Source organism: Triticum aestivum, chromosome 3D, assembly GCF_018294505.1.
Source record: "Triticum aestivum cultivar Chinese Spring chromosome 3D, IWGSC CS RefSeq v2.1, whole genome shotgun sequence".
Taxonomy (NCBI): domain Eukaryota; kingdom Viridiplantae; phylum Streptophyta; class Magnoliopsida; order Poales; family Poaceae; genus Triticum; species Triticum aestivum.
Genome location: NC_057802.1, coordinates 18,638,545 through 18,659,299, shown reverse-complemented (window position 1 = coordinate 18,659,299; position 20,755 = coordinate 18,638,545). Strand labels below are relative to the sequence as shown.

Sequence of the window (20,755 nt, the reverse complement as noted above, 5' to 3'; positions counted from 1 at the left end):
GGTGCTTGCTCTTGACCTCATGGAGAACGAGAATCCCATCCAGAATAAACCTGCCTTTCGTGAAGGCAGACTGGTTCGGGTGGTGGATCCGAGGGGCGATTAGGGCCGCCCTAGTGGCGTACCCTTTAGCCAAAATCCAGAATATCCCATTGAGGACTATGATAGGCCGGAATTGCCTTATGTCAGCAGCACCCGAAACCTTGGGAATCAAAGAAATGATCCCGTAGTTAAGCCGGGACATGTCTAATGTTCCCCTAGAAAAATCCCGGAACAAGTCAAGGATGATCTCCTTAACCATCGGCCAGAATGCCTGGAAAAAGCGAACTGGAAGTCCATCCGGGCCCGGGGCCGAGGCTGGGTTCATGGCTTTGACAAAGGTCTCTACTTCCGCGGCATCAAATGGAGCGAGCAAGGCCGCGTTCTCCTCCGGGGAGACTTGTTGGTCAGGAGACCAGATATGGTCAGCCAGGGCGATACCACCCCGAGGATGCCCCGCAAATAACGACTTTTAGAAGTCTTCAACTAGCGAACGAATAGCTGTAGGATCTTGGAATAGCTGATCCCTCTCTCATAATAGGGGAATGGAGCATCGCCGCCTACGGCCATTGGCGATGGCCTGGAAGTAGGCAGTGTTGGCGTCACCAAACAACACCCAATTAACAGAGCCTCGCTGCCGCCAGAATTCCTCCTCCTTGGAATAGATCTCCATGAGAGAATCTTCCAGGTTACATCTATGGGCCCATTCATCAGCGGAGAACCCTGAGATATCTGCGCGAAGGTCTAGGGCACGGATCTCCTCGAGAAGAGAAGCATTCTGGAGTCGAAGGTCTCACCCAATATTGGCACCCCACCCTTTCATGAACTGCCTGGACCGTTTGGAGAGATGATGCCATTCGTCCAGAATGGACATTTGCCTATGGGTCTCGGCATTAGAGCCTGGACGGCAGCCATAAAGCCTGGTTGCCGGAGCCAGAAAGCTTCAAAAAGAAACCGCGGCGGGGGCCGCGGTCTCTCATCCCTAGAGGACAAGAGGAGGGGAACGTGGTTGGACCCGATGCGAGTAATCGCCTGGAGAGAGGCCAAAGGAAACCGGAGCTCCTAGTCGGGGGAGACAAACACGCAGTCGAGAACACTAAGGGTCGGGGAAACCTGTCTATTAGTCCAGGTAAACCGCGCCCCGACCCTATCCAGTTCTAGGAGACCTAGATCCGCAACCCAGTCATTGAACCGACTCATCTCCGCATAATCCTACTAGCTCCAGTGGGCCGCAAATGTTAAAACCTTCCTATGAATCCAATATCTGGTACTTCCTCTGTCCCATATTATAAGAACGTTTTTGACACTAAGAATGTTTTTGACACTTGTCAAAAACGTTCTTATATTATGGGACGGAGAGAGTAACTGATAAGCTTGATTGTCTTCATTAACAAATAAAGAGTATTGTTGAAGTTGTAGGCTTCTAGCTATTACCTCAGGATCAATGTCAAACAATGCTCTGGGGAGATCACATGAGCTAGAGCAGCTATGCTGCCAAGGTACTCCAGGTTGTAGGCATATGGCCAACTACAGCTCATGTCACAGTCCGATGGAGAGCCATCCCGTACAGAAGCATCATTGATGGGTAATACGTAAGCTGCTGGAACCTGAGGCTCAGGCTGATAGGTAGATTGGTGTCACAGCTCATTAGACCTTGCGTGTTTGCTCCTAAAAAACTGGAATACAAGGTGGTAAGACTTGCCATGCTCGTCTTTCTCTCGGAAAGAGTGACTTGTCTCGAAACAGGTTTTCGCCCCGCTTTATAGATAAAGCATAAGTCCATACAACCACGTCCCAATCAAAGTCATAAAAGAAAAATGCTGGGGCCACAACACAGAGACGCCCAAAAGAACTGAAGAGAAACAGAAAAGGCCACCAGGGGCAAGCTACGAAGCTGTCGAGCGGTCGGAGAGTCGACACATGGTAAACACCAAAGCATCCAGAAAGAGCTGAAGACGGTCGCGGTGCCTAGCTCTGGAAGGATGGACGGGATCATACCTATTTGAATTGAAGAACATTCTGTAACACTTGTTTTTGAGTGGGGAAGGAAAATAAGCACACAAGCGAACAACCATCTAACCGTCAGTCTGCCCTCGGCCTAGCGAGCGGATGCCAGTGCTGCAAGAAGGCAAGAAATTTGAAGAACGAGTCAGAAGCACGTCGCGGGAACACCCACTCAATCACCATCTTGTTGTGAGTAGTCCAAAGAGTCCACATCATAGCCGCGAAGATGAGCCAGAACAGTCGGCGCTTACGGCCAACCTGAGTGGCCCTAACCTGCAGAAACTCTGCAAGGTCAAGGGCCTCCCACTCCGGTCCTAGAGCCTCACAAACAAAGCACCAAAGTGCCTGCGCTGCTACGCACGAGAACAAAATGTGCGTTCCCATTTCCGGGACGTGGCACAGAGGGCAAAGGCCATTGCCCGGACCCTGGCGTTTCAGCACCTCGGTCCCCGAAGGTAGACGATCTCGGAGAAGCTGCCATACGAAAATCTTAATCTTCAAGGGCATCGGCGCCTTCCACAATGGGGATAGCCACTGTAGAACCGGCAATCGGCATAGTGCCTGATAGGCCAAACTAACGGAGAATTCACCCGAAGGAGAAAGGCTCCAAGAAACAGAGTGAGGGGCCTGGGACAGAGGAAGAGGGACTACTTCCCTCATTTCTGTCCATTCCCGTACCTCATCTGGTCCGAATGAGCGGCAGAACGCAATGTTCCATCCCTCATCCAAAGCAGCCATCGAAACAAGGATGGCCCAGTCGTCACAAATCGCAAAGAGCCTCGGGAACCGCAGGCGAAGAGGCTCATCCTCAAACCAAGGGTCCAACAAAAACTGGGTCCCAGACCCATTGCCAACCGAGAAACGCAAACCCAGCCTAATCTCTTCTTTTATGGCCTAAATAGATTTCCAGAACTGGGACCCGATCGAGAGAGAGCAAGCAAAGAGGGGTTGACCCTGCAAGTACTTGGCCTCAATCAGCTGCAGCCACAAACCCCCATCTCCCCTCAAGATCCGCCAAACCCAACGCAGCATCAGCGCAACGTTCATCCGGCGAGACGCATGGATGCCCAGGCCACCTCGGTCCTTCGGCAGGCAGATGTCAGCCCACTTCACCATATGGTACTTGGGCCGACCATCCCCTGCCTACCAGAAGAACCTAGCCAGCTCCTTGTCAAAGGAGCTATGCACACTTTCGGGTAAGATGTACATCCCCATCATATACATGGGGAGGCTGGCAAGGTTAGAGCTAATGAGGACATTTTTGCTACCTTTAGAAGTGAACCGACCGCACTAGGGCTACGCACGGGACGCTACTCGTCCCACCAGCGGATCATACCCACTCACTAAAATCCTAGACTCAGCCAGGGGCATCCCCAAGTAAGATATGGGGAACGAAGCCAACCTACAGTTGAGGTTATCCAAGATCCGAAGCTGCTCAGCCTCCGAGTACCCAAGGACCACCACCTCGCTCTTATCAAAGTTAACCTTAAGTCCAGACATTTCCTCAAAGTAGAGCAAAAGGAACTTAAGATTAACAATGTCCGAGTCCGAGCCTTCCACCATAATCATGGTGTCATCCGCATACTGCAAGAGTGAGTAACCCCTCCATCCGGGATGAGGTGACTCACTACACCCTTAAGGTGGCCGGCCAACTTGGCCTTATCTATGATGCCCGCAAGGGCATCAACTGCGAGGTTGAAAAGCAAGGGGAAGACAGGGTCCCCTTGCTTTACCCCCTGGAAACCTGGAAAAAGGGGCCCACCTCGCCATTGATGTTGATCGACGTGTTCCCAGATCTAACCAATTGCATGATCCAGGAGCACCACCTCTTGTCAAATCCTCGCCGCTCCATCACCAACCTCAAAAAGGACCAATCCAGACGGTCATACGCCTTCTGGAAGTCCAGTTTGAGGAAGACCCCCTTAAGCCCCTTCGACGCCACCTTGTGGACAATCTCGTGAAAGGCAAGAATTCTGTCATGGATTCGCCTGCCCTTCAAGAACGCGGATTGAAGGGGGTGAGCAATTTGCTCCGCCACCGGGGATAAACGGGTTGCGCAAACCTTCGCAAAGATTTGCTCCAACACGTTGATCACCATGATGGGGCGGAACTGCCGGATATCCGTCGCCCCAACTACTTTGGGGATCAGGGATATGACACCATAATTAATCCTAGCCATGTCCAAGGTTCCAATATAGAACTCATGGAACATGGGCATAATGACCGGACGTAGGATCTCCCGGAATTTCTGGAAAAAGACTATCGGGAGGCCATCCGGTCCCGGGGCCGAGCAAGCTTTCATAGACGCAATCGCCTGACCCACCTCCTTAGGGGAGAATGGGAGAGTAAGATCCGCATCCTCCGCACCGAAGACCTGGTCAGCAAGCGGCCAGAAGTCAGCGCGGAGAGAGACGCCTCCGCGCGGCTCTGCCGAAAAAAGCTCATTATAAAAGGAGTAAATATGGGTGGAGATGTCATATGGGTTATCCAGAAGAACATCCCCATCCCAGAGGAGCGGGATGGCACATTTCCGCCTGCGGCCATTAGCAATCGCCTAAAAGTACGCCGTGTTCGCTTCACCCTTAAGGAGCCAGTTCTGGCCCCCTCGACGTTGCCAAAACAACTCCTCACTCTTATAAATGTCCATGAGTGAGGCCTCGAGGGCATATCTCCTAAGCCAGTCGTCAGGAGACAGGCCCTGCCCGTCTGCAAGGCCATCCAGCAGGGATCTTTACGGGCCCGGAGATCAGCACCAAGGTTCGCCCCCCAGCCCTTCATGGCCTGACGGGACAATTTAGCACAGTGATGCCAGACATCCACGGCACAAAACACCCGAGGCGGTGACGCGACAGCCTCTAGCCAGCAGTCGCGAACCATCTCAAAGAAACCCGGTTGCTCCAGCCAGAACGTCTTGAAGCGGAAGCGATGGGTTCTAGGGGGGCCTCATCCCCCAACGAGAAAAGCAGGGGGGTATGGTCGGAGCCAATCCGAGTGACCGCTTTGAGAGAGCACAGTGGGAACATCACTTCCCACTGGGTCGACACAAACACCCGATCCAAGACACTCCGGATGGGGTCCGCCTACTTATTCGTCCACGTGAACCTAGCCCCTACACGGGCTATCTCACGGAGCGCCAGGTCCGCAATGCAATCGTTGAATAGACGCATGCGGACCAGATCAACATTAGGCGAGCTTTAATCAGAAGCCCACCTAATGAGGTTGAAGTCCCCGGCCACCACCACCAGAGTGGTGCACCTCTCCACCTTACTTTTAGCTCGGTAAGGAAGGCGGCTGAGCGCCCATGATCTGCAAGACCATAGACGAAAATCACCTCCCAACTGAAGTGGACTCGTCGGTCTGTGGTAGACATGCTCAGGAAGAATTCCCCTCGGTCCATATCCTCAACCGAGAAGGCATCCTCCCTGTCCCCGAGCAAAATGCCACCAGATTGCCTCGTAGCAGGCAACTACTGCCAGGCAAACTGGTGGCGAGAGAGCCCCTGGAGCTCAAGCATACTAAAGTCCTGGCGTATCGTGTCCTGAAGGCCCACGATGTCAATCTCCTCTTGTCGCAAATACTCGATGAGTTGTCTCCACCGGCCAGTGAGGCCGAAGCCCCTAATGTTCCAACATAGGAGCTTCATTTAATAACCTCAGAGGAATCCCTAGGCCCCGCAAGTGGGGCCGAGCTAGCACGCCCATCAATCGTGGGTCGGGGGGAAGCCTTCACCGGCCGGCCCTGCCGCCCCCGCGTAGGGGGATGGGGGCAACGGATGCCTCCGGTCCGAGGGAGGCGGACCTGGAACTAGACCCACACACCTCTAGTCGGTGTTCAGTGGGATTGAGACGCGTGGGGGGGGGCGTCCTCGTAGCGTCCTCGCCGAGGGGGGAGCTGTCAGGGGCGTCGCCAACACGGTCTCCAACTGGGGCGCTGCACCATCCCTGGTCTCTCTATGACCAGGGTCAGTGTGCGCCGGGGTGCTGGACTCGGCCGATGCAGCATAAGCGCGGGCTTCAGCCAATGCCCCGTCAAGCCTCTCCTTGGCGCAGATAGCAGAGATCTGCTCAAGGATGGGCCCCTTCTCACCATAGAACAAAATGACACTATCGGAAGCCACCTCAGCCAGATGGGACAACGGAGCGGAACCAAGCACAGAAAAACAAGAACCAGAACAGGACGGACCAGGGGGAGTACCTGAGGAGTAGTCGCGAGCAGCCACCCGCATTGTTGGGGAACGTAGTAATTTAAAAAAAATTCCTACGCACACACAGGTCATGGTGATGCATAGCAATGAGAGGGGAGAGTGTGTCCACGTACCCTTATAGAACGAAAGCGGAAGCGTTAGCACAATGCGGTTGATGTAGTCGTACGTCTTCACGATCCGATCGATCCGAGTACCGAACGTACGGCACCTCCGATGTCAGCACACGTTCAGCTCGATGACGTCCCTCGAACTCTGATCCAGCCGAGCTTTGAGGGAGAGTTCCGTCAGCACGACAGCGTGGTAACGGTGATGATGATGCTACGGACGCAGGGCTTCGCCTAAGCACCACTACGAAATGATCGAGGAGGAATATGGTGGAGGAGGGCACCGCACAAGGCTAAGAGATCAATTGTTGTATCTCCAAGGGGTGCCCCCCTCCCCGTATATAAAGGAGTGGAGGAGGGGGAGGGGGCCGGCCACCCTAGGCGCGCCCCATGAGGAGTCCTACTCCCGGTGTCCTACTCCCACCGGGAGTAGGACTCCTCCCTTCCAAATGGGAGTAGGAGAGGAGAGGGAAGGAGAGAGAGGGGGAGGAAAGGGGGCGTCGCAACTAACTCATTAGTCACAATGCTTGCAAGGCTTATAGTGATGTGCATTACCGAGTGGGCCCAGAGATACCTCTCCGACAATTCGGAGTGACAAATCCTAATCTCGAAATACGCCAACCCAACAAGTACCTTCCGAGACACCTGTAGAGCACCTTTATAATCACCCAGTTACGTTTTGACGTTTGGTAGCACACAAAGTGTTCCTCCGGTAAACGGGAGAAGCATAATCTCATAGTCATAGGAACATGTATAAGTCATGAAGAAAGCAATAGAAACATACTAAACGATCAAGTGCTAAGCTAACGGAATGGGTCAAGTCAATCATATTATTCTCCTAATAATGTGATCCCGTTAATCAAATGACAACTCATGTCCATGTCTAGGAAACTTAACCAACTTCGATTAACGAGCTAGTCAAGTAGAGGCATACTAGTGACACTATGTTTGTCTATATATTTACACATGTATTATGTTTCCGGTTAATACAGTTCTAGCATGAATAATAAACATTTATCATGATATGAGGACATAAATAATAACTTTATTATTGCCTCTAGGGCATATTTCCTTCAGTCTCTGTCGGTGTGCAACGACACCTATGGGATCACAAGAATCCCTACTACGGTTGCCGGGGCGCAGGGTTGCGAGAAGAGTAGGATTAGTAATCAGCACAAGGATCGTTTACCTAGGTTCGGACCGCGAGGATGCGTAAAACCCTAGTCCTGCTTTGGTGGATGTATTTCAGAGAGTTCTTGAGCTCTCGAGCTAGCTATGGTGGGTGCGTGGTTCCAAAGAGCCGAATCCTTCTCCAGTATGCCATGGGCCTCCTTTTATAGTCGAAAGGGGCTGCCACAGTGGCACACAGGAGGTGGAAAGGCGTACAGTACTGCGAGTTTATCGCTCGTATTACAGGACAAGACGCATTCAATGCGCCGCTGAGGTGTCCCCTAGCTTTATCGGGGACGGGGGTGAGGCCCATCCCGTCCGTCGCCGCTCCTCCTCGCTTCGACTCGCGCCCTGGCCAGCGATGCGTGCGGCGCCATGTAGGAAGGCAGGAAGCTGAGGTGGCGCGGTGGTGGAGCCTTCACGAAGATCTGCATGCCGCCACGCAGGCACTTGATGAGTTGGCCTGGGAGCTGCATGTTGCCACGCAGGTGCCTGCTCAGCTGGTTGAGCTGGCAGCTGCATGCGAACGGCGGCGGAGACTTGGTTGGTGCGGGTCTGGCAGTGGCCCTGCTGGCATCCTTGGTGAGGGCACCCGGCATGGGTCCTGCCGTGGCGCGCTGTCGTCCCTGGCAAGGATCTTGCCGGGGGTCTTGTGGCTTTCCTCGGCAAGGATCTTGCCGAGGGCCATTGTGTTTTAATCCTCATCGGGTCTTACCGAGGGCCATGGAGGTGCCTCCCGAGCACTAGTTCCAACGTGCTTGGTTGAGTTGGAACCAGTGGGCTCGAGGGCGACTCACTCCGCTGGTGTGGGCAAGCCGCCCCGGCAACCCTTGCCGGGGCTGCTGAGGTTGCCCCCGGCAAGGATCTTGCTGGGGGAACCCGCTTCGCCTCTCTGCTTCTTTGTGTTCTCGGTCTTGGCGTTGCTCTGGCTGTCTTGGGCTTCGGTTTTACCTTGGTTCACCTCCCCTGTTCTGCTTGGCGTGGCGGCAGGCGCGGCTCCGACTGTCCGTGCACAGTTAAAGGGGTACAAATATGCGCCCCTTCCTTTGTACACCGACAGGAGCCCCCGGGCCTGGGCCACACATAAGCGCGACACGTTGTCGGGCCAGGCCCAAAACGGTGCGTGGGCAGGCGGGGCGGTTTTTACCGCGGTAAAACTTTTCACGCGCCGCGCTTCCCACGACCCGCGTTGAATGCGCGACGTGGAGGGGCGAGCATGATGTGGGCGGCATGCGTGGGGTGGTTTCCGCACACATGCGTCACATCATGGTTAATGGGAAAGGAGGCGGCTCGCGCCTTCCCCGTAAAAAGGAATAACCGCGGGCGCGCTGCTCACTTTACCCCTTCTGCGCCTTCTTCCAATCTCAGAGCCGCCGCTCCCTTCTCCTTCCTCCCTAAGCTTCGTCCTTGTTCGCCGCCGTCGCGTTCCCGCCGTCCACTACCTCTTGCCCCCTTCCCCCAGCCGCCATGGCGCCAAAATCCACCAAGGGCAAGGGAGTGGCCAAGGACGCCGGAGCGACGGAGCCACCGGAGAGTGCGCTGGCGGTGCAGCGGACGCAATCCGCCTTCTTCCCCTCGATAGTGGATGTGTTCGAGCTCCGGGAGGCCTTCAAACCCTTGAGGGGGGTAAAGAAGGAGGGAGAGAAGACGGGGCACCCAGCCACGCGCGACATCCCTGCCAACTGCGCCGAGGCCGCGCCGAATCGGTACCCCTTCTTTGTCGACTATTTCTCTTGCGGGCTTTGTCCTCCCTTCTCCGACTTCTTCAGCGAGATCATGCATACCTTTGGCTTCCGCCTCTTGGATTTCACCCCGAATACCGTGGCGTGCATGGCCCTTTTCGCGCACCTCTGCGAAGGTTTCGCGAGGGTGCATCCCAACACGGCGCTCTACCGCCATTACTTCTTCCCTCGGATCCAAACGGGAGGTGTCATTTCTGGTTGCATCACCTAGATCCCAAGGTCCAAGGGAGCCTACCCGGATGGCGCCATGAAGGAGAGGTGGGAAGAATGGCGGGGCCGGTGGTGCTGGATCGAAGAGAAGGACCCGCCGGCGTTCTGCGAAGTCCGCCGGGTGCCGCCGGTCCGCAGAGGCGATTGGAGCGACATCGATGCCGACGACGAGAAGCACACGGCCGATACCACCAGGATCCTTCGGCTCACCGAGGGAGGACTCACACTTGAGATGATCGGGGCAGACTTCATCCGCCGCCGGATCGCTCCACTGCACAACAAGGGGAGGCCGGCCTGGCTCTTCACGAACCCCGCTGACATCAGGCGGCTTTACCCCGTCCTCGACCACAATTTCACAGTGATGGGGCATGCCCATTTCTGCCAGCGACTCTTCTAGTTCGATGTGGGCCGCGACGGCGAGGTCGAGCGAATCGGCAAGGTCGCGAGGGCCGCCGCGAAGTCCGGCAAGGTTTTTATGGGGCCCTTGTTCAAGTTGTCGGCGGGAGTGGTCCCGCTGTGCAATAATTCGCGCCGGACCGAAATCATCGCCATGATGCCAGACTGCAACGCGCATGGCCCTGACCCGAGCTGGGTTGCGCCGGAGGACGTCCAGGTGCAGGAGTTCTTCGACACTCTGCACGAGGGATACATCAACGCCGACGCCGAGCGGCTGCTCGTCCAGGACACCACCCAAGCGGAACTGGACTACATCGGCACCAGGGCGAGGGAGGTGCAGCTTGCCGAGGAGGCCGGCAGCGCTGGCGGTGTGGAGGACAAGGCCGCGACGGCTGCAGAGGAGGAGGAGCTCGCCCGGTGGGCGACGGCCGCCGGGGAAGAAAGCAGCGCCGGCACCGAGGCTCCTCTGTTTGAGGATGCGGCTGACGAGTTGTTGGAGGAGGAAGCCGGGGCTGTTGACCCTCCGGCCACGGGGAGAGGGCGAGTCCTGCTGCGGGCCACTTTTGGCGAGCCTGTACGACCTGTTAGGGCCGCACAGCGGCCAAAGTCTCCGGAGGAGTCCACGCGTCAGACGAGGGCCGCGGTGGCGAAGAATGTGGTGAAGGCCGCGACAGCGAGGAAAAAGACATCAGCTTCCTCTTCGTCCAAGCGCATGCAGACTCCGCCCTCCTCCCCTCCTCCGACAGATGCCGACGCGGGGGTCACTTTCGACTTCGGGTCCCTCAGCCCGAGGAGGAAGGGGAAAACAACAGAGGAGGAGGTGGACGACGAGTAAGTATCTTGCTTTTTCCCGTCATCTCTGTCTCCTCAATCGGTGTCGCTTGCCTTGACTCGTTTTCATCTTTGTAGGGACGCGGAGATGCTGGCCCAGAGGGTGAAGAGGGCCAAGACCTCGGTGGGCAGCCAGCCCCCGGCTGGTACTTCAAGGGCGCCGCTGGTGGTGTTGAGCAGCCCGGACAGCAACCCCCAGCGTAAGTCCACCGCTCACTCCTCGTCGACATGTGTCATGGGTACGATACTTTGGCGCTGACCTTGTCGCGTATGCAGGAGGGGAGCAGCAGCAGGAGGAGCCACAGAGGGGTACTCCCACCACACCGCCCCCATCAACCACACCGCCCCGAGAGGCGTCCCCGGCAAGGGCGCCAAGCACCGAGCCCACGCACATGGAGGAGGAGGAGGAGAACTTGGGCGCCGGTGGCTTCGCCTCGGCGCCAGATGCTGGCGGGAGGGGACTTTTGCTTCCCAGCCCGGGACCGGTAAGTCTCTGGCCTTTTGTCCCTGCTTTTTCTCTTCTTTTTGAATCATTGATCTTGGCTCTACCCCACCCTCTTCTTGATATCCAGATCCTCTCTCGGCGGACCGGGAGGACCTGGACACCGTCATCGAGGACGTGGCCAAGGACGCCGCGATGGAGGCCGAGAAGATCGCCGCCGAGGAGGCCGCCAGGGGCGCCGCGGAGGACGCCGCCAAAGGGCCCGCCGAGGAGGCCAGCAAGGGGCCTGCCGGAGAGGCTGGCAAGGCCGCGGCCGAGGAGGAGGTGGTTGATGACCAGCCTTACTCCTCCGCTGCCTCCGGCTCCGGCAGGTACCTGAAGGTGAGCGACGATCTCTTCGTCCACCTCCCAGGCGCGTCGAGCACCAGGGCTCCCGTCGAGGGGGGGGGGGGTGTTTGACGATGAGGTGCTCTCCGCCAACGGGCTTGAGATCGTTGACGAGCCGAGCGCCGGTGGCGACGGCTCCCAGGAAGAGCGGCTCCGCCACGCCATGGGCGCCAGCTTTCGGAAGCTCCAGGTGCTCCACCGCGCCCGCCTGGACAAGGCTAAGTCCAGGACGGCGGTGGTGGAGAGGGCGGAGGCGGACCTCCAGAAGAGCGTTGCCGAGATGCAGGACTGGTTCCGCCAGGCTCACGAGGAGCTGAAGGCCGCCCAAGGCGAGTTGGCCAAGCGCGACGTGGAGCTCACCATGAAGCTGGCCGACATCAAGAAGGCCCAGGAGACGGCGGAGGGCTTGGCCGCGGTAGCCGAGGCCGCCCAGACTCAGCACCAGGCCGCGCTGAACTCCCAGGAGGAGGACCTTGCTAAGCGTGAGGCGGAGCTCGACGCCAAACTCCGCGCCAAGGACAGGGAGGTGGAGAAGCTTGTCTTGCAGCGGACCCGTGAGCTGGAGCAGAGGCACAAAGAGCCCGAGGTGCACGCCGGCAAGGTGAAGGTGTTGGAGGTGCACTACAAGAAATATGTCAACTAGTGACCTTTTGTTAGTGACCCTGGAAGAATTGGTCATAGATCTATGACCATTTGAGACCAATTGGTCAAAAGCTGTTTGGGGGGCTCCAAACCCTAAACTATAACGGCCATTTTGGTTAGAAAGGTCGTAATTTCCTTACACGAAATGGTCATAAAGCAGATAGCACTGGTCTGCTGCCTTATTTCTAACTGATCATGACCAATATAGATGGTCATAACCTTGTAAATTGTGGTGGGTTGCTATGACTAGGCGCCACCTCATCAGTTTTGCCTATGTGTCATGTCCATGTGGCAGTTTTTGCCCTAGGTTGTGAAGCAACCTATATTTCTGTCATTCCCAAAATTCCCAAAAAAATCTCATAAATACTTTGGGTCATATCTTCGTCAAATATGTAAAAAACCTTCCTTGCCTAGTTCAAAAATAATTTAAAAATATTCATTTTCCTATTCTGTTCTGAACAGCACTTTGTGAAGGAAGTGCTATTTTGGCATGTCCAAATGGTATCCATTTTCTACAGTGCTTTCCTATGCCCAAATAACCATCTCCACCAAATGCCAGCTCAATCCATTCATTATTTTGAGCCCAGCTTTCAACATTCGTATTTATGTCCAGTGTGGTACTTTGCAAAGCAAGTACCACCTAGGCTCCTCCTTTTGAGCTGAAAATTTGTGAAGACGGTCTTCTTAGTAACTGATCATCCTCAGCCAAAACTCACGCCCATTAGCCATGTACATTTCCCATACCGCTAATCAAACACTTGGCTGCTAATTCATGTTTGAGCATCGATCGGTCTCCTCGTGAGAATCTTATGTTGTAATTTTCTTCCTAGCACCTACCAGGGGAGTGCCCAACCCACTAGACATGCCTAGGCCGCCCAGAACACATGGCAACGCCACGGTCACGCGGTGACCATGCGGCGGGCATGCGAGTTTACGCGCTCTAGAGTTCGGGCCCTCGGCCACCGCCCAAACCTCGACGTATCGCCACCAAACCATGTATTTATGGTAAAATAGGTACTTATGTAACTAGAAAGAAAAAATAAATAGCAAACTATGAGGCAGCCGCAGTTCAAATTTGACCCGCTTCCAACTGAATCGGCGGAAATTTGTCTTTTTCACCAGAGGTGGATCAAAACTTTTTACACCCAACCATTTGGTCAATTGTGCATTAAATATGGCCTAGTATTTTAGAAAAATGATTTGGTCCAATTTTGCAACAATTATTTGCGAGGTCCTTCACAAAAAAACCTCCTTTTGGGCACTCGAAAAATGGAAAATGGTTTTTTCGTCCAAAGAAAATGAAAACTTCCTTAGGCAACATTGTTTGCCATTTCAATATGCACCCTTATGCACAATATGAGATCATTTGAACAAACTATGCCATGAATGTGGCCATAAGATTGATCATTTGGCTTGAAAGCCATTGATCTCCACACGTGATAGCTCGTTTCCGAGAACACTTTTTTAAAATAATTGTCGTATTACAAGTTTGTTATTTTTCCTGGGAACTTGGCCACATATAATGACACAATGCGAAGGTTTTCAAATTTTTTGATTTTTTTTTTGAATTTTTATGCCCGTTTCAAAATGCGGTCAAAACGGCGGGCTTGACCGTTCCTAGCTAGTGGTTGAATCTTGGAAAACTTTTGACGTTTCTCTGATTAAATAGATACTTATGTAAATAGAAATGATTTTTGGAAAAAATAAAGAGCAAACTATGAGGCAGCCGCAGTTCAAATTTGACCCGCTTCCATCTGAATCGGCGGAAATTTGTCTTTTTCACCAGAGGTGGATCAAAACTTTTTACACCCAACCATTTGGTCAATTGTGCATTAAATATGGCCTAGTATTTTAGAAAAATTATTTGGTCCGATTTTGCAACAATTATTTGGGAGGTCCTTCACAAAAAAACCTCCTTTTGGGCACTCGAAAAATGGAAAATGGTTTTTTCGTCCAAAGAATATGAAAACTTCCTTAGGCAACATTGTTTGCCATTCCAATATGCACCCTTGTGCACAATATTAGATCATTTGAACAAACTATGCCATGAATGTGGCCATAAGATTGATCATTTGGCTTGAAAGCCATTGATCTCCACACGTGATAGCTCGGTTCCGAGAACACTTTTTTAAAAATAATTGCCGTATTACAAGTTTGTTATTTTTCTTGGGAACTTGGCCACATATAATGACACAATGCGAAGGTTTTCCAATTTTTTGATTTTTTTGAATTTTTTATGCCCGTTTCAAAATGCGGTCAAAACGGCGGGCTTGACCGTTCCTAGCTAGTGGTTTAATCTTGGAAAACTTTTGATGTTTCTCTGATTAGATAGATACTTATGTACCTAGAAATGATTTTTGGAAAAAGTAAAGAGCAAACTATGAGGCAGTCGCAGTTCAAATTTGACCCGCTTCCAGCTAAATCGGTGGAAATTTGTCTTTTTCACCAGAGGTGGATCAAAACTTTTTACACCAAACCATTTGGTCAATTGTGCATTAAATATGGCCTAGTATTTTATAAAAATGATCTGGTCCAATTTTGCAACAATTATTCGGAAGGTCCTTCACAAAAAAACCTCCTTTTGGGCACTCGAAAAATGGAAAATTGATTTTTCGTCCAAAGAAAATGAAAACTTCCGTAGGCAACATTGTTTGCCATTCCAATATGCACCCTTGTGCACAATATGAGATCATTTGAACAAACTATGCCATGAATGTGGCCATCAGATTGATTACTTGGCTTGAAAGCCATTGATCTCCACACGTGATAGCTCGTTTCTGAGAACACTTTTTTAAAAAAATTACCGTATTACAAGTTTGTTATTTTTCCTGGGAACTTGGCCACATATAATGACACAATGCGAAGGTTTTCCAATTTTTTGATTTTTTTGAATTTTTATGCCCGTTTCAAAATGCGGTCAAAACGACGGGCTTGACCGTTCCTAGCTAGTGGTTGAATCTTGGAAAACTTTTGATGTTTCTCTGATTAAATAGATACTTATGTACCTACAAATGATTTTTGGAAAAAATAAAGAGCAAACTATGAGGCAGCCGCAGTTCAAATTTGACCCGCTTCCAACTGAATCAGCGGAAAATTGTCTTTTTCACCAGAGGTGGATCAAAACTTTTAACACCCAACCATTTGGTCAATTATGCATTAAATATGGCCTAGTATTTAGAAAAATGATTTGGTCCAATTTTGCAACAATTATTTTGGGAGGTCCTTCACAAAAAGACCTCCTTTTGGGCACTCAAAAAATGGAAAATGGTTTTTTCGTCCAAAGAAAATGAAAACTTCCTTAGGCAACATTGTTTGCCATTCCAATATGCACCCTTGTGCACAATATGAGATCATTTCTTTGAATTTTTCATGTGAAAAAGTAGAAAATGAACCCCCCCCCCCTAAAAACTCATTTCTCATAACAATTTTTAAAAGATATTTGTGGTATTCCAATTCCAAGTTTGTTAGTTTTCCTAAAATCTATGTCACATTTGGTGACACAATGAGAATATTTCTTTTTGAATTTCTCATATCATAAAACTGTTTCTATGATTCAACACCTTTTTTTGAAAAAATATGGTTTAACACCTTATTTTTAGTCGATTGCGACCAATTTAGAAGGTCATAACGTGTACTGGGTTGTGATTGGTCCATGGACATGTCACGCGGATCGTGCTCAAACGCCGTCGGATGCACTCGCATCCGACGACAGCCATTTCTCCCTCGCCCCCTCCCCCTCTTTGTCTCAAAAAAGAAAAGAAAAAAGAAAACTCCCTCACCCTCTCACCCCACGAACCCTAGCGCTCCCTTTCCCTCACGCGCTCCCTCTCCCCTCGTCTCCCACATCGCCGCCGCCACCCCGCCGATCCCATCCCTCCCTGATTCAGATCCAACCCCGCCGCCCGCGCCCGCGCGCCACCACCCGCTCCTCCTCGCCTCCCGGAGGACGTCCGCCGCTCTTCCTCTGCCCGTCCCGGAGGCCTCAGTCGGCGCCCCCCACCGCAGGGCCGCCGCGCTCGTCCCTCCCGCCGCAGGGGACAACATCTGGCAGCGCCTGCGCCCGCAGCTGCCGGCCAACTACTTCGGCAACGCCATCGTGCGGGACCTCGTGATGGTGCGCGTGGGGGACGTGATGTCGCAGCCGCTGGGGTTCGTGGCGGAGCGGATCAAGCGCGCGGTGGCGCGAGTGGACGACGCGTTCGTGTGCTCCGTCATCGACTACCTGGAGCTGGAGTCTATTAGTCCCCCCTTCGTCTCAAGGTAGGAACTCCCCGATTCGACCCCCCTCTCTCTGGATTTGATTTGGCGCTGCTTGACGGACCTTCTGTTGGTGCTACGCAGCACGTGGCCATGGCTGCCTGCCTCTTCGGTCGCTGGCCACGGGGCTTCTCCAGCCGGCGCGTCCTCTCAGCGAGCGGATCTTGCACCTCACGCCGATGGTCTCCGTCGTCCTGGCGGAGGACTACTACCTTCAGGGCCACTATGGGTTTCTGAGTGCGCCTATGGACCTCGTACCAACAGGGTATTTTCACTTCGTTTCCTCTTATGAATGGTCCAGATCCGGTTCGTCCTAGTTGTTGGGGAAGTAACCTGAACGGTTCTGCTGTAGGTCACCATCTTTGGGCGAGGTGCTTCACGAGGCTGCCAAGAGGTTTTTTGCATCTGTATTTCCCGACGAGCTCCGCTTGGCCTTGCCATCGTTCCTTGATGAGGTGAGCCCTCTGCCATTTGCACCCTAGGAAAATTAGCTAGCTATGAATGATTGGAGTGCTGCCCAGATATAGTGACATGCAGAATTTGTTGGACTGAGACCAATGGGCAAACATGCAGAATTTGTTGGACTGAGACCCATGGGCAAGGCACGCGCTGTAGATAGGAACGGTCGTATCTGGCTATTTGATAGGGACCCTTGATCTGGTGACCTGCCATGTGGAAGACATGCACTGTGCATATTTCTTGTTGTATCTAGCAATTTGTATCTGACATGTGTCCTTTTGAACGGTTGGTACCCCAGATTTGTGTTTCGTTTGCTGAAAACTATAGTTGTGTTTACTGTAGAGTGTAGACTCGTGACATGTACTCTGACAAAATATTTGAAGGGTTAAATAATGCTGAAATGCCCTGCTGTAGTGTAGCTCTACTGATGATGCAGATTGACAGATCATTTATGCTTGTGTTTGATTTGATGTCATGTCGACTTGCGTGCATAATCATGAAGTAAATTGCTCGGTGCAGTTATTTTCTCTTAAAAATTTTGCAGTGTATGTCATCTAAATAAAACTGCAGGCAGTGATCTTCTTGTATGAGTATATATGTCTGCATTGCATGTTGTTTTTGTGAAAATATGATGATTACTTCCTAGGTACTGCATATTGTGTTTAGCTTGAGGTTTTGTATGCACTAGTATTACTCTGTTTAGCTTGAGGTTTGAAGCTCTAGTATGCTTAGAGTGACTGGTTTCGTTAGTCTCTTAACCGACAAGTTAACTGCACTAGTATTTACTAGTATTATTGTTTTGCTTTTTCAAGAATTAATTTCTGTCTCTAATTGATGCTGACGACAACAGCTATGTTCTGTCTCTGATTCATGCTGATGACATCTCCATTCATTTCATCCAGTGAGCAAACATGGCACCATCCATGAGTCTTGCAGCGAAAGGTCTGCTCCCCTTTGGAGCGCTCCCCTCAAGCGGCGTCGCGCAGAGGCCGGTGTCTGTGACCGCCTCACCAGAGCACAAGACGAGCGATTATAAGAGGAAGCTCCTGACCCTGTTTTTGGTAGGTGTTGACTGCTCACACCCCATATATGCTGAACGATGCTAACTGCTGTACCAATGTGATGTAGCTTGCTTGATTGATGACTGGTTGTCATTAACTAGAAAAAAGAAGAAGAAAACCTTGTCAATTTATTTGAGGAGAATCATGTATCCCATTCATTAGACAACCAGTACTACTACTTGTATTTGCATGTTTGCTTGCTTGCTTGCTTGTAGCACTATCAAGTGTGAGGAAATTCAGTACTAGGACGTGTGGAGCTATCAAGTGTGAGGAAATTCAGTACTAGGACGTGTGGAGCTGGGACACTGTTGGATCATTAGCACTTGTAGCACTATCAAGTTTGTACTGATTGCAGATAGAAAACCTTGTAATTTTGTCTCCGTAAGCTAAACTTTGTGATTTAATTTCTGGAAGCTAAACATTGTAAGTCTATTAAGAAACTTGAGCAAAATTAGTCCACAAGTTAGTTGAAGTCACAAGTGCCTTTTATTGACAGAGTCTTCTGCCAGGGCGAATGTTATATTCAAAGCCACTTCTGATCACTTTGTGTATTCTTTTTTAATATTTTGTTGTGTCTTGCTTTGTGGGAATTGATCCAGTTAAGTGGCTGACTGGGAATATTATGCTGTCAAGTTCGTGTCTTAGTGCGTCTAAGAATGTTGTTTCTTTCTTTCTTCCTTTTGTTGCAAACCTGAAAAGAAAGTGCAATGTGAACCTGGAAGGTGCATGTACTGCTGCTACTTTCGTGTGCCAACTGCTATACTAGTTGGTTTGTGATGATCCAAACAAGTCGACAGCAGTAGTACTGTTGGCAGTTGGTGTTTAATTTCATTGCTGCCATGGTATTTATTCTTTCGGCATGTCATGTATATGCTTGGTTCCCTGATGGGTGCACTTTCTAACACACGCAGGTGCGAGACAGAGACACGCCACCATGCAATGATTCTTCTTCCACTCGCAGGCCTCCCACTCCAGTAACTCCTTTTCTGGTAAGCAACCGCTCCTCTCTTTTGCTCTCTCTTGCTCTATTATCTTGCTCTGCGTGTGTCCACGACCATACACCCCTTCTGCTAAGTTATGTTCTGGCCATGGTGATTTCTGCCTAGTGCTTATGATGCTTTGGACTTGTAGTTTAGTGATGCCAAGTGTTGCATCAATAATATTTGATCAAAACCACCCAATTAAGTTGAACAATCGAAGAGAGCCTGCTGCTAACAGACAGGTTTCCTTTCCTAATAAAGATGGATTGTTGTCCTGGCTCTGAAACCTGCAACTTTTTTACCTTTCTATAAGTCTTGATCAAATCCAGTTTGTATCTACTTGTAGATGTAGACTGTTCTATATTTTTTTTCTCGATTAAAAACCTGCTTGCATGTTGTTGGATATCAACCATGGTTGAGCCTAAAAATGGCTGATTTGATATCTTTTCTTTTTTTTGCACTATACTAGTCGTCGTCGCCGCTGCCATAGTTGGGTTCGAGTCGTCTCCGGCGCTGCTAAAGATCACCGTTGGCACTATAATCCACAGGTATCTCTCTCGGTTCCCTTTATACCCTCCTACCTTTGTGATGTTAGTATGCTTGTGCTGACTAGTTTTGTTAGATCTTGCCGGTTGAATGGATGGTCGTGTTAGTAGAATGGTATTTTGTTTTAGGTGCAATGTGTTGCAGTGAAGTTTTTTGCACGACTTGCACTTGAGCCATGCATATTCATATTCTGTATCTGTTTTCTTGTATGTATGGGTATCTCATTTTAACTAGTTGGAGGACAAAAAGCATGGCACTAGCTCAATTTGTGTTATCATTCTAAATAAATGTCATTTTCTTGAATGGTCTGTTCATAATATATTTGCCCCAATTTTTTTATTCTTCTCTCATTCATGTAACAGGGTGACAGAGGAAGCCATGTTGCAGTTTTGTTTGTTGCCAGCCCTGACTTCGGTCGTCCAGCGAGTCTGGCATGTTGTTCATCTGACTACGGTCGTCCATCGAGTCTGTCATGTTGTTCATCTGACTACGGTCGTCTAGCGAGTCTGGCATGTTGTCATTTCTTGTAAAGCAGTACTGTATTACACTTGTAGAACTCGTTACACTTGTAGAGCTTGAAAGTACTGTATTACACATGGTCATGTATTGGCACGTATAGAGCTTGTTATTGTTACTGGTTGAAATATGAAGAATATGAGCCTGATTGATGGGACCCACTTACTAGAACATGAAAAATGGGACCCAGTTAGAAGAACCTGACAATTGGGACCCATCTGGACCCATTTTAAAAAAAGGAAAATGAAATAGTTTAGACAAAAAGGCCCTGCCCCAACAATAAAAAAGCTGCAATGTTGGGATTGGCCCATGAACCCAACAAAAATTGATGGAAAAAAACACAAATAGGCTGAATTAATGGCCTCGGCCCATGTAGAACACCGAATCGGACCGGGCTGAATCTTGTCAGTGACCTTTTCAATTGGTCGCAATTTTGCCACGTCGGATCCGACGTGCCCTGGCAAGACAGCCAGTGACCAAAACAAAAGGTCATGGGTTCAACGATCTTCTGTGAGAAGGTCGTTAATTTCAGTATACGACCGCCAGCTTTTGACCTTCTGTTTTTGGTCACAAAAAGGTCGCAAATGAAAAACTATGACCTTTCAGCGGCCAATAGTGAGGGTCACAAGTTGACATATTTCTTGTAGTGGTGGAGCGGGACGAGCTGAAGGAGCAGGCCCTGAAGCTGTCCCAGGAGAAGGACACGCTCAACGGCGCCCTGACGGAGGCGCAGGGCGCGGCCATCAGCAAGGCGGGGAGCTCTCCGAG

At 51.1% G+C, this 20,755-nt stretch overlaps 1 long non-coding RNA gene across 1 annotated transcript; it reads left to right on the top strand.

Annotated features, from left to right (window-relative positions):
* Nucleotides 1-15,930: 15,930 nt before the first annotated feature.
* On the top strand, nucleotides 15,931-20,172 carry LOC123076960 (uncharacterized). Its single transcript, XR_006436298.1, has 7 exons — nucleotides 15,931-16,428; nucleotides 16,510-16,690; nucleotides 16,778-16,880; nucleotides 17,787-17,945; nucleotides 18,857-18,934; nucleotides 19,395-19,473; nucleotides 19,834-20,172. It is a non-coding gene; the product is annotated as an uncharacterized lncRNA (long non-coding RNA).
* The last annotated feature ends 583 nt before the right edge of the window (nucleotides 20,173-20,755 follow it).